This window comes from Elephantulus edwardii, unplaced genomic scaffold (genome assembly GCF_000299155.1).
Source record: "Elephantulus edwardii isolate Elephantulus edwardi_28Jun2011 unplaced genomic scaffold, EleEdw1.0 scaffold00064, whole genome shotgun sequence".
Taxonomy (NCBI): domain Eukaryota; kingdom Metazoa; phylum Chordata; class Mammalia; order Macroscelidea; family Macroscelididae; genus Elephantulus; species Elephantulus edwardii.
The window spans coordinates 8,734,914-8,749,723 of NW_006399814.1; the positions used below are offsets into that span (position 1 = coordinate 8,734,914).

The 14,810-nt window shown below is 43.2% G+C and overlaps 1 non-coding gene and 2 pseudogenes across 1 annotated transcript; 1 reads left to right on the forward strand and 2 right to left on the reverse strand.

The window, feature by feature from the left end:
- The window catches only part of LOC102860095, a 58,652-nt pseudogene extending 54,315 nt beyond the window's left edge, over positions 1-4,337 (reverse strand).
- An 843-nt stretch (positions 4,338-5,180) lies between these two features.
- LOC102860501 overlaps positions 5,181-14,810 on the forward strand; it is a 10,361-nt pseudogene continuing 731 nt past the window's right edge.
- TRNAG-UCC lies at positions 7,704-7,775 on the reverse strand. The gene has a single exon. It is a non-coding gene; the product is annotated as a tRNA-Gly (tRNA).

A 14,810-nucleotide genomic window follows, 5' to 3' on the forward strand; every position in this document is an offset into this window, starting at 1 on the left:
CCACCTCTACCACCTCCACCTCCACCTCCACCTCCACCACCACCACCACCACATATGTAGCTTCACATTATTTCCCCATTATCCCTTCAATTCTCCTTCTTTTTTCTGTCATGCCCCTTATTTCCTTTCCAATATCAGTCATTTGAGTCTTTTCTCTCTTTTCTTGGCCAATCCAGAGAAAGGTTTTCTGGTCTTTCAAAGAACCCACTTTTGGCCTTGTTGGGCCTCTCTGATGCAATCTCCTTCCATGAGACTCCCTGCCTCCGAAAACCCACTGGAGGGTCAGCTCTTGGTTGGTTCTGACTGGACAGTGCACAACAGCAGTTGCTATTATCTCTTTCCTCTTGCTTGCTTTGAGGTTAGTACGTTCTTTCCCCTGTCCTGCCCCTCCGCCTCTCAAAGCTGATAGTTTGGTCCCTGATTTTCCTTCTTCCCCCCCCCTTTTCTGATAATAGTGATTTTATGTTTTCCTTTACAATGACCTCTCATTTCATTTCTATTTTTTCCAATTTTCTGACTTGTAGTTTTAAAATTTTATTTTATTAATTTTAATGAACATTTACAGAGTTTAGATTTTCATTTATTCATTGTTGGACTTTTCTCTCTGCCTGCCCCGCCCAGTTCACTCTTCTCTTTGAAAAGTAAAAGAAAAATTCCTTCATTGGTATACAATCCCCCTGCCCTGCCCTGCTCCACTTCCACTATGCAACCTTCATTCTGGACTCTTCTGCATCCAGGATGATTTTCCTTCTTAAATCTTTACAACGAGAAATTTTACTCTACGAATTGCTTCCACCACTCGCCCATGAACGTGCTATACTGTGGTGACTTAGCTGTTGCTGGGATGCCAGGAACCATGTGATTGTTATTTCATATCTCTGTGGGTCACCCATGGTGGACAGGTGTCACCAATGCTTCCAGACCAAGTCATATTCCAAATATTTGGTAGAATTCACTTGTAAGGACTTATTTATATATAAATAAATTGACCAATGAAAACCTTGTAAATAGACGCAGAACACTGTCTGATCCAGTGATGAGTCCCCTCACTGAAACCACACAAAAACACGTCTAGGGAAGAGCTGGTGGCTCACTGCTGGGTTGACCTGAAGATGGGAGTCGAGCCGAGTCTTCAGGTCTTCCCTGTTTATGTGGCACAGCACAAAATGAGGAGAGGCATGCGTACAATTTACCCACAGCCAGGCTTCAGAACGTACGAAGTGTGCATCTGGGAGAATCGGTGGTTGTTCTGTGCCAGCAAGTGCACCGTGACTCCTCATGACCCTAAGGACAGGAATTGGAAGCCTGTCCTAGCCTCGTCAATTCTTATATCCTTGAGTTCATTAACCGTTACTGGGTCAATCCACCCTCCACCTTTCCACACATGACGTCCTTTTCCAAGGACTGGCCCTTCCCAACAACATTTCCAGAACAGGTGAGATGAAGCTTCACCACCCATGCCTCCAAGAAGCACTCTGGCTGTACTTCCTTTCTTTTTTAAAAATTTTATTCTTAATTATTTACAAAGTTTGAATACACTATTTTTCACTTTCTTCAGGACATATTTGTTTGTTCTTTTGGCAGTCCATGAGATACTCAATACCCTTATCCAGCACCACAATTCAAAGGTCTTAATTCTTCTTCTAGCATATTCAGTCACTGTTCAACTTTCAGATGCATAACAAGTAAATGAAAAGTTGAGTTGAGTCAGTCTTTAAACTGGCATCACTGCTCCCCAACACCTTAGGCAGGTCTTTGACAGCTGATTTACCCAATGCAATATGTCTTTTGAATTCTTGACTACTGGTGCCAATGGTGTTGATTGTGAATCAAGCAAGTGAAAACAGTTGACATTTTCAATCTTTTCTCCACCTATCATGATGTTGTCTATTGGCCCAGTGGTGAAGATTGCTGTTTTCTTGATGTTGAAAAACTGTAGTCTTTGATTTTATTTTGTTGTTGTTGTTGTTGTTGTTGTTATGTGCTGTTGAGTCGTTTCCGAGTCATAGCGACCCTATGCACAACAGCCCTAAACCCTGCTCTATCCTGCACCAATCGCACTGCCTCTGACACACCCATCCCGATTACCCCAGTCACCGAATCAATCCATCTCATAGAGGGTCTTCCCCTCCTGCGCTGTCCCTCCACCCTCCCAAGCATGATGTCCCTCTCCAAGGACCCGTCCCTCCTGGCAACATGTCCAAAGGTATGTCAGACGAAGCCCCAGAAACCTTGCCTCCAAGGAGTAGCTTGGTTTAATCCTCTCCAAGATGAATCTGTTTGTTTTCCTGGCAGTCCATGGTACATTCAGTAGCCTTCTCAGAACCACAGCTCAAAAGCATGCACTCTCCTTCTGTCCTCCCTAGTCATTGTCCAACTCTCTGATGCATAACAAGCGATTGCAAAGACCATGGCCTGTATTAGGCGCACCTTAGTCTCCAGAGAGACACTGTTGCTAATTTTTTTAGCAAGTGTTTTAAATCCTCCTCACTTTCAGCAAGCAAGACTGTCATCTGCATTACAGAGGTTGCTGGTGAGTCTTCTTCCAAACCTGATGTCACACTCTTCTTCATAATATCCATCTTAGAAGTTACCAAAAATAAAAAAGAATTCAATAGACAGATGCCTTCTTGTAGCATATGGTGCCAGGAACGACAAATTAAAGAGAAATGACATAACATTCATTGACCAAAGAACACTTCAAGATCTATCCTGATATATAAATCTGTCATTGATAGGATGATATTTATATGTTCTGGTGGCCTAGTGGCAAAAAGCTGAGCTGCAATCCTGAAGGCATGTAGTTTGAGGCCATCAGATGCTCTGTGGGCGAGGGATGGGTACTCTCTCCTGTGTGATAAACTGCCTCTGAAAACCTGCTAGAGGGCCAGCTATGGGTCAGTTCCAACTCTATGGTACATAATAAAAACAGCAACAATAACCACATGTATGAAGAAGGCCAGGGGAAGAAATTAAAGATGTTACCAAGTTCTGAAGCCTGAAATTGATCAAATATAAAATTAAGATGCATGATAGTTAATAGTGATTAAAATGTGAATGTTAATGATAGAAATGATGACAGACATTGCATGACGGAATTTTATAAGACTAACCACTGAACCAGTAGTTGGAAAAAATGATCTTAGTGATAGAAATAATGACAGAGATCACATGATAGAGTTTTATAAGACTAACCACTGATTCAATCCAAATACCTTTTCCAGGAATATAAATGTGTGATGCAGATGGGCTTACTGGATGGATGAACCAAACATCTAACCAACAGCATCTGTGGAAAGAGATAATGGAGAACGTCAACATCACCAGGCAGAACGAGGCCAGGGGTTTACTGTGGAGCTGAATATCAATTGCTCTTTGCAAGTTCAAACTGAAGCTTACAAAAATAAAAATTAGTTCACTAAAGCCAAATTACGATGCAGAGCATATCCTATCTGAATTTAGAGACCATCCCAAGAACAGATTTGATGCACTGGGGTGACGTCAAGGACGTTCTACTGAAGAAAGCAAATTGTAACCACAAAGATGGGAAAGAAAAGACCAGAATGGATGTCAATTTCAGGGCAGACTCTGAAACGTGATCTCCAGTGTCAAACAGATAAACTGAAAGAAAAACTGTGGAGGATTTTATCTCAGAATTTCTCTGGTTACATCCTGACATAATTTTTCCAAAGCAACGCTACAGTCTCTCCACAACCATCACCACCAAGGTCTCTCTCTAGTCGGGTTCTCACCACGGTCTTGTTCCAGTTTCTCTCAAGTCATGCTACATAGTGTGGGAAGTACTCTTTTTTTCTTTTTAAATCCTAGTCTAATAGCTGCTGCTGATTTGCAAGTTTCTGGAATTAAGGTTGCTGGATACCAGCAATGTTTAAGCTATTAAAAAAAAAGAAAAGAAAAACAAAACTGTGGAGTAAGAGAGCTGAGCAGAAAATTTCAAAGGGTGGTAAGAGAAGACAAGACAAAGCAGTTTAATGAAATGTAGAAAGAGCTGGAGTTGGAAAATGGAAAGAGAAGATTATAGTCAGAACTTCTAAAGCTGGAAAAAGTGAAGAAAAATTTCAATCCTTGAGTTGTAATACTGAGGATCCTTTGGAAGAAATGTTGAATGATGCCCAAAACATGAAAAGAAGGTGGAAAGAATGTTACAGAGTCACTGTACCAAAGAGGACTGGCCAGCTGCACTGAAGTAATTGGTGGGGAATAAAAAGCTCCAGGAATTGACAAAATACAATCTGAAAAGTTGCAACAAACAGATACAGTTCTAGAGGTGGTTACTTGCCTATGTCACCAAATCTGGACGAGACCTTATCCGGCATGCAGATTAAATAGATATGGAGAGCGAATCCAACCCTGATGCACTTCCTCCTTAATTTGATGTTGTTGTTGTTATGTGCCATCGAGTCGTTTGCGACTCATAGCGACCCTATGTACAACAGCCCTAAACTCCGCTCTATCCTGTGCCAATCGCACTGTGTCTGACACTCCCATCCCGATTACTCCAGTGACTGAATCAATCCACCTCATAGAGGGCCTTCCTCTCCTGCGCTGTCCCTCTACTCTACCAAGCATGCTGTCCCTCTCCAAGGACCTGTCTCTCCTTACAACATGTCCAAAGTATGTCAGACGGAGCCCCAGAATCCTTGCCTCCAAGGAGCAGCCTGGTTTAACCCTCTCTAGGATGGATCTGTTTGTTTTCTTGGCAGTCCATGGAACATTCAATACTCTTCTCCAGCACCACAGCTCAAAGGCGTCAATTCTCCTTCTATCTCAGGAAGGATGTGCATTAGGCTTGTACGCTTTTACTGTATTTATTCCGTCTGTATACTGAGCAACAATACAAGAAGCTGGACTATATAAAAAAAAAAGATTCAGCATCAGGATTAAAGGAAGACTAATTAACAAACTGCATTATGCAGACAATCTGACTTTTGTAATTAAAAATGAAGAGGACTTGAAGTATTTGATAATAAAGACCAAAGACTACAGCATTCAGAATGAGTTACATGTCAGTACAAACAAAATCAGTCCTTACAACTGGACTCAGTAACATTGTGATACACGGAGAAAAGATTGACAGTCTCGAGCTGTTCATTTTACTTGTATCTGTTATCAAGGTCCGTGGAAGCAGCAGTCCAGAAATCAAATGATGGGTCGTCGCCATGGCTGCCGAGTCAGAAGCTGGTGAGCCCGAGAATGGGAAGCCCTGCAAGCGTCTAGGAATTTTAGATGTCCAGAACATTCCCTGTGCACGTGACTCACTAGGATCTGTCATGGCTGGCCTCGGACATGTTTATTAACTAGCAGAATGAGAAGATCATGTGATGTTGGAGTAGGCGGATTTATTTTGGTGACTTTAGGATGCTGGTTCAATTGTAGGTATAAATGTTCAAAACTAAGAATCCAGGAAAGAATTGCCAGAGAAGGTATTAAAAATGAGATGTTATGTGTAAGCACCCACCTTGATCCTGAAAGAAAAACTAAGAGCAGAACAACAAGCTGGCAGCCTTGAGCGGAGAACGTCATTACAGCCCTCAGATCAGCGGACACAGAGCCCAGACCAAGTGCACAAATCACCTACACATGTACACAGTAAATGAAGCCCTCGTGCAAATTACTCTAGTGGCCCTGCACATGTCACATACCACACACACACACACACACACACACACTAAACAGAATTTACTGAGAGCGTGTTCAAAGAATAAATCTGTAAAATCTAACAAAAAAAAATCAAATTATATCCTCCACTGGAAAAAGCTTCACAAAAGACTTCTTTAAAGAATTTATTTACAATATAAGTTTTGTAACAGGGTGTAAAAAGAGTTGGAGAATAAAAAGGGAAGAACTTGCTTAGCATTTCTCAAATGAAAATACTTGAAAAACAAATTTAAGCTTCAAGTTGCACAGAGATGCGATGGGCAAAATCTTGAATGATCCAGGAAGCATCAACAGAAGATAGAAGGTATACAGAGTCACTGTACCAAAAAGAACTGGTCGACCTTCAACTACTTCATGAAGTTGCATATGTTAAAGAGCCAAAGAGAATGAAAGAAGTTGAAGCTGCACTGAAGTAATGGGGGGGGGGGGCGGAATAAGGCCCCAGGTATTGATGAGATAGCAATCAACCTGCTTTAACTGTCTCCCTGGACATGCCCACTGGGCTCTGTCAGGAAATTTGGAGGACAACTCCACAGCCAACTGAAGAAACAGCCAAATGTGAAGAAACCCACATTTATTCCCATTTTCAAGAAATGTGGAAATTATCTAAAAACATCATTAATATCAAATGCAAGCAAAATATTGCTGCAGGTCGTTTGAAAAATGGCTAGAATATTACACTGACAGAGAACTGTCAGAGTTCAAGCTGGGTTCAGATGAGCCTGTGGCATCAGGGATACTGCTGATGTTGGATGTATTTTGGCTGAAGGCAGAGAATACCAGAATAATATCTATTTGTGCTTTATTGACTATGCAAAGGCATTTTATTGTGTGGTTCATACAAACCATGGCTAACATTGAGAAGAATTGGGACTTCAGAATACTTAATTGTGCTCATGCAAAATCAATACCTAAACTCAGAAGTTGTTGTTTGAAGAGAACAAAGGAAGACTATGTTTTAAAATCAAGAAAGGGGCAGGTCAAGGCTGTAAGCCTTCCTCTGTATCTATTCAATCTGTGTGCTGAGCAAATCATTCAAGAGGCTGGATTTATGAAGAAGAATGTGGCATTAGGATTGAAGGAAGATTTATCAACAATCTGTGTTATATAGATGATACAATCCTGTTTCCTAAAAGCAAAGAGGACTTGAGATGCTTGCTACAAAAGATCAAAGAACACAACCTTCAATATAGATTATATCTTAACATTAAGGAGGCAACATTCTTACCACTGGGCCAATGGGCAACATCATGACAAGGTGGAGAGAAGACTGAAATTATCAATGATTTCATCTTACTTGTATACCCAATCAGTATTCTTACTACCAGCAGTCAGGAGATCAGAAGATGCATTACTTGGCAAAGTGTGCTGTCAGAGACTTCTTCAAAGCACTGAGGAACAATGATGTCTGTTTAAAGACTAAGGTGCTCCCGGTTTGAGCCATGATTTTCCCCCCGAATCACTTGCTGTGCATCTGAGAACTGGACAGTGACTAAAGGTAACAGAAAAATAATTGATGCCTTTGAGTTGTGGTACAACTTTATTTGAGAAAGTGCTTAGTATTCCGTGGACTGCCAAAAGAACAAACAAATATGTCTTGGAGAATTTTCAGCCATAGTGCTCCTTAGAAACAAAGATGACAAAGCCTCGGCTCACATACTTTGGGCTAATTCTTGGATATGGGAGGGCATTATAAGTGGAAAACTTGTATGGTTAAGTGCCATTGAGTCACTTGTGATTGATACAACAGCTATGTACAACAGCCCTAAACCCTGCTCTATCCTGTGCCAACCTCATTGTCTCCAACACACCCATCCCCATTACCCCAGTCACTGAGTCAACCCAGCTCATCCAGGATCTTCCTCTCTTGCACCGTCCCTCCACTCTCCCAACCATGATGTCCCTCTCCAAGGACTGGTTCCTCCTGGCAACATGCCCAAAGTGTGTCAGACAGAGCTTCAAAATCGCTGCCTTCAAGGAACAGCTGATTTCACCCTCTCTAGGATGAACCTCGGTTGGCCGGCTGTGTTGGCCGGGAAACGAACCCAGGTCAACTGCTTGGAAGGCAGCTATGCTCACCACTATACCACCAACGCTGCACATGTATGCAGAGCAGATTATCCGAGAGGCTGGGCTCTATGAGGAGAATTGTGGCATCAGGATTGGTGGAAGATCTATCAACAATCTGCATTATGCAGATGACACAACCCTGCTTGCTGAAACTGAGGAGGACCTCATGCACTTGCTGCGAAGGGTCAAGGACTGCAGCCTTCAGTATGGACTGAGGCTCAATGTCAAGAAGACAAAGATTCTCACCACTGGACCTACTGGCAGCGTCAGGATGGATGACGAAGAGATTGAGAGTGTTCACAGCTTCAGTTTGCTCGGCTCCACAGTCAACACTCTTGGCACCAGCAGTCAGGAAATCAAAAAGCGTATCGCGATGGGAAAGTCTGCTGTTAGGGACCTCTCTAAAGTACTCAGGAGCAACGGTGTCTCTCTGGAGACTAAGGTGTGCCTGATACAGGCCATGGTATTTGCAATCACTTGTTATGCATCAGAGAGTTGGACAATGACTAGGGAGGACAGAAGGAGAGTGGATGCTTTTGAGCTGTGGTGCTGGAGAAGGGTACTGAATGTACCATGGACTGCCAGGAAAACAAACAGATTCATCTTGGAGAGGATTAAACCAAGCTACTCCTTGGAGGCAAGGATTCTGGGGCTTCGTCTGACATACTTTGGACATGTTGCCAGGAGGGACGGGTCCTTGGAGAGGGACATCATGCTTGGGAGGGTGGAGGGACAGCACAGGAGGGGAAGACCCTCTATGAGATGGATTGATTCGGTGACTGGGGTAATCGGGATGGGTGTGTCAGAGGCAGTGCAGTTGGCGCAGGATAGAGCAGGCTTTAGGGCTGTTGTGCGTAGGGTCACTATGAGTCGGAAACGACTCAACGGCACATAACAACAACAACAACAACAACAAGATGAACCTGTTTGTTCTCTTAGCAGTCCATGGTATACTCAGTACTCTTCTCCAGCACCGTATCGCAAAGGCATCAACGCTCCTTCTATCATCCCTAGTCATTGTACAATTTTCTGATGCATAGCAAGTAATTGGGAAGACCACGGCCTGGATCAGGCACACCTTAGTCTCCAGACTGATATTGTCACTCTTCAGTAATCTTGAGATGTCCCTGACAGCAGATTTCCCCCAGTGCAATTAGTATTTTGATTTCCTGGCTTCTGGTGGCAAAAGTGTTGATTATAGAGCCAAGCAAAGTGAAGCTGTCAACAATCTCAATCTCTTCACCATCTATCATGATGCTGCCAATCGGCCTAGTGGTAGTGGTGAGAATCTTTGTTTTCTTGACATTGAGCTTCAATCCATAGTAAAGGCTGCATTTGGAGAGCAAGATCCTTAGCAAGTTGAATTAACACAATGACTGCAACAATGGGCTCACATGTGCTGGAAATGGTGAGAACAGGGTTCAGATCTGCTGTTCAGAGGGTTGCATGAGTCATACTCAACAGCACTCAACAATGACCTCCTCCACATCCCAATAGAATTCATCCTTACATTCTTGAAAGAAGGTGAAGTATAGATTACATTATTTCTCCAGTGCATATGTAATGCCATTTAGGGAATCAGAATGCATCTCATACTCTATACCCTTGGTAACTGGAGAATTGCAATATGGATTGAACGGATGAATTGAATTTTGCTTTGCTCATGGACAGCACACAGGAACCTGGGGAGGAGCAGTCATGTACTTAGAGAAGAGTAGCTGGCGGGGTGGCTTCCTGTGTTAGGGATGAATTGAGAGGGACAGAGTGGGGCTAATTTCTGCTTTCAAAGTCTTGACTTTGTGTCAAGAAAACAACAACAACAACAAAATATTTTCACAAGAGGATCAATGAACAGCATCACGACACAAAGCAAATAGTTTAAAATCATCAAGAATTTAATTTTACTTGGATTTCTAACAGTGCCCACGGAAGCAGCAATCCCAAGGTTAAAGGGGAGATTCCATTGGGTAATTCAGCTATAAAGGACTTCTTCACAGTGCTAAAGAGCAATGGTGTCGCATTGAAGATGAAGGTGTACCTGACCCAAGCCATGGTCTTTTCAACTGTGTCACATGCAGATATGATGGGAAGCCTCTTGTGTGATTTACTGCCTCTGAAAACCCACCGGAGTGTCAGCTACACGTCAGTTCTGACTGGATGGTACACACAACAACAACAACAAATGGAATACTACAACAACAACAACAAATGGAATACTACGCTGCACTGAAAAACAAGGAACTCATGAAATATTATATAAAACGGGTAACCCTGGAGGACATTATGCTGAATGAAATATCTCAGTCACAAAAGGACGAATACTGCATAATGCCACTGTCGTAAAACGGAACTGACATTGGGGTTGGGGGAAGACTGAGAAAGATGGGATAAATTATGTATACTGCATTGAAACAGATGAGGGAGAAAAACTGTTTAAAAGGGATATATGATTAGGTATTATTGTCATGACAGGAGTCAGAATGAAGGCTGCATAGCAGAGTGGACCTGGGGGGAGGGATTGTATAACAATGAAAGAATTTTACTTTTCAAAGAGCAAAGCGAACTAGGGGGGAGGGGTGGACAGGGAGAAAAGTGAAACGCTGAATGAATGGAAATTCAAAGTGTCCGTAAACTTTCACGAAAATGAATAATAACAAAAAAAAAAAGGGGAAAAGTTGGGCAATGAACAAGGCAGACCAAAGAAGAAGAAGAATTTATGCCTCTGACTGAAGCTGTTGACCACGAATATTGAAGATATCACGAACTGCTAAAACAACAAACAATGTGTTTTGGAAGAACTGCAGTCAGAGTTCTTAGAAGCAAGACTCTGCCTCACATAATTTGGACATGTTATTAGGAGGCGTTGATCCCTGGAGAAAGACATGGTGCTTGGAACAGTAGGAGGTCCATGAAGGCGAGGAAGACCCTTAATAAAATGGACTGATGGAGTAACTACAATGGCCTTAAACACAACAGAGATTGTGAGCTGGTGCAGGATTGAGTAGGGTTCCTTCTGTTTTACATCACTGACATTTTTATGCGCTATCAAGTTGAGTACAGCCCATAACGATGAACCAAGGATCTGAATGCTGCCCTATCTTGTGCCATCTCGTCATCTCTAACCTACTCGAGCTCATTGTCACTATTGTCACTGTGTTAATCCATATTGTTGAGGGTCTTCCTTTCTTTCGCTGACTCTCCACCTTTCCAAGCATGAGATCCTTTTCTAAGGACCAGCGCTTCCTAAATATTCCCAAAGGATGTGAGACGAAGCTTCACCATCTCTGCATCCAAGGAGCACCCTGGTTGCATTTTCTTCAATATATATTTTTTTGTTATTTTGGCAGGCCAGGGGATATTCAGTACTCTTCTCTAACACCACATCTCAAAGACAACAATTCTTCTGTCACAGTTATTCATTGTCCAGCCTTCAGATGCATAGCAACTAATTCGAAAGACCGTGGCTTAAATCAGATGCACTTTAGTCTTTAAACTGACATCATTGATCTTCAGCACTTTGGAGAGTTTCTTGACAGCATATTTTCCCAATGCTAAATGTTTTCTGATTTCTTGAATGTTGGTACCAGGGGTGTTGATTGTGGATCCAAGCAAGAAGAATGAGTTGACAACTTCATTCTTTTCTCCAGTGGTAAAGATTGTCGTCTTCTTGATGTTGATATAAAATCTCAACAACTGGGACATATAATAAAATAAAGGTTTTTATTTTATTATAATTTTATTTATTTATAATAATTATTATTATTTTATTATAATAAATTTTTTCTGTTGTAGAGAGTCATAACTAGTTGCAGTTAATTTGATGCCATTTAGCAATGACCACAAAGTTAATGCAGTTCTGACTTGTATTTGACTTGTAAGATCTCCTGGAGGGAGTTTAAGGAAACATCTCCTTACTTTCCTCCTTTGCCTGATGCCCTAGAAGTTCTGGGTCATTCACAGAAATTGCACCCGTTAGCAGACAGGGGTAGACTCAATTTTGAAGGCAGCTGGACTTGGAGAGGCCACTGGGGATTTCAAAGCATCCATACAGGATGCAGTGCCTTGACTGCCTCCCTCACACGACCAACTAGTGTGGTCAGGAGGTGGACTTGTTCTGGGCTCTGAAAAATGGAAACAATATTTTAAACCGGTTTTGATTGTGTAAGGGGGGAATAAAAATTTCTATTTTACAAAAGAGAAATCTGTAAAGGCACAAGGGTAGCTGGCTATGTCCCAGGCCCGTCAGAGAAGGGCAGGCAGCTGCCACAATCCACGGTCTCTTGTGGACTGTGTCCATTGAACACCAATAGGTTCTGTGTCTTCTCTCTCTGGTCATTCCCCAGCCTGGGCTGGGTCACTAAGAGGTTTCTTAGGGCAAGACAAGAGGAAGGGCACACCCAGGTCAGGAGCCAAATGTTGCATATATATCAGCTTTTACTTTTTGATATTCACACTGGGAAATACGGCAAAGAGAGGAGCTGGTATTTATGTGCAAGTGCAGTTTAGAAAATAGGTTTAAAATCTATCAAAAGGGGCATTGTTAAATAAATTGTGATACATGCATTCCATGGAGCACTGGCAAACAGTTGAAAACCATGCTTTAATGGGAAAATGTGCTATTGAGGTTGCAAGGAGCCCTGCTGGTACAGTGGTTAAGAGCTGGGCTACGAGCCTAAAAAGATTGCCAGTTCCAACCCACCAGCTGCTCTGTAAAGAAAGATAGGAGCTTACTTCTGTAAAAATTACAGTCTGTGTTGGCGCAGTGCTACTTGGGTCCTAAGCGGTTTCTGAGTCAGAATCAATATGATGACAGTGGGCTGTTTTATGAAGTGAGACCAAGGTCAGTGGTTTGAACCCCTCAACAGCTCTGTGGCAGAAGGATGCCACAGTACTTTTGTAAAGACTGCTGTTCTTGTTGGGTGCCATTGACTCAGCTCTGATTCATAGCAACCCTTCGTGCAAGAGAACACCGCACACCTGGTCCTGGACCATCTTCACTATAATCGCTCTGCTTGAGGCCACATTGCAGTCACTGTGTCACTCCACCTCATGGGGGTGTGTGTCTTCATCTTTTTCACTCACACTCTATTTTCCCCACATAGATTGCGCAGAACAGATCATCCGCGAGGCTGGGATCTATGAGGAGGAATGTGGCATCAGAATTGGAGGAAGATTCATCAACAACCTGCATTATGCAGATGACACAACCCTGCTAGCTGAAACTGAGGAGGACCTGAAGTGCTTGCTGCAGAAGTTTAAGGACTGCAGCCTTCAGGATGGATTGTAGCTCAACATCAAGAAAACAAAGATTCTCACCACTGGGTCGATTGGCTGCATCGTAAGAGATGGTAAAGAGATTGAGAATGTAAACAGCTTTAATTTGCTTGGCTCCGAAATCAACACTCTTGGTACCAGCAGCCAGGAAATCAAAAGAATAATTGTATTGGGAAAGTCTGCTGTCAGAGACCTCTAGAGAGTATTGAAGAGCAATGTTGTCACTCTGGAGACTAAGGTGTGACTGATCCAGGCCACAATCTTCACAATCACTTGCTATACATCAGAAAGCTGGACAATGACTAGGGATGATAGAAAGAGAATAGATGCCTTTGAGCAGTGGTGCTGGGGAGACATGTATTGAATATACCATGGACTGCCAGGAGAACAAACGGGTTTTTCATGGAGAGGGTGAAACCAGGCTGCACCTCGGAGGCAAGGATTCTTAGGATCTGTCTGACATATGTTGGACATGTAGAGGGACATCATTCTTGGAAGGGTGAAGGGACAGTAGAGGAGAGGAAGATCTTCAATGAGATGGATTGACTCAGTCACTGGGGTAATGGCGGTACGTGTGTCAGAGACAATGAGGTTGGCACAGATAGGGCAAGGTATAGGGCTGTTGTACATAGATAGGGTAGCTACGAGTCACAAGCGACTCGACGACACTTAAAAACAACAACTACCACCACCTTTGTGTTGGCACTGCAATTACTTACCACTGAGCCACTAGAGCCCGCTGAATTAAGCACACACGTGTATTAGCACATGTTGTTGTTATGTGCTGTGGAGTGACTTGCGACTCACAGCGACCCTATGTACAACAGCCCTAAACCATGCTCTATCCTGTGCCAATCGCACTGCCTCTGACACACCCATCCGATTACCCCAGTCACTTAATCAATCCACCTCATAGAGGGTCTTCCCCTCCTGCGCTGTACCTCCACCCTCCCAAGCATGATGTCCCTCTCCAAGGACCTGTCCCTCCTTACAACATGTCCAAAGTATATTAGATGGAGCCTCAGAATCCTTGCCTCCAAGGAGCAGCCTGGTTTAACCCTCTCTAGGCTGAATCTGTTTGTTTCCTTGGCGGTCCATGAATATTCAATACTCTTCTCCAGCACCACAGCTCAAAGGCATCAATTCTCCTTCTATCCTCCCTAGTCATTGTCCAATTCTCCGATGCATAATAAGTGATTGCAAAGACCACGGCCTGTATCAGGCGCACCTTAGTCTCCAGAGTGACACCATTGCTCTTCAGTACCCTGGAGAGGTCCCTAAAAGCAGACTTTCTCATCGCAATAAGTTTTTTTATTTCCTGGCTGCTGGTGCCAAGAGTGTTGACAGTGGAGCCAAGCAAACTAAAGCTGTTAACAATCTCAATCTCTTCACCATCCATCCTGATGTTGCCAATTAATATTAGCACATAGGATAGAAAAAGGCTCCTGGGATTACAGTGTTCTCTCTGTATGGGACACCATAGTATTTTAAAGTCTGTCTTAGAAAAGATGCTACAACGAATATATACTACATCCAATTCATGTTCAACTTCCAACAGGAGGCCAACTGTATTTAAAAGGACACATTTAAGAGGCACCGGAGAACTGCGTTGGCATCCCAAGGAGGCAAGAAGAAAAACACAACTGGTCACTCGTTGATTGGCTGCCCGGCAAAGAGTCTCGGGAGGCGGGGCCGCGAGGCGCGGGGCGGGGCCACGGGAGCGACTTCCGGGGCGGGGCCCGGCCGCCTCGCGCGCTCGGGAGCGCGCGGTCTCCATGGCAACCAGC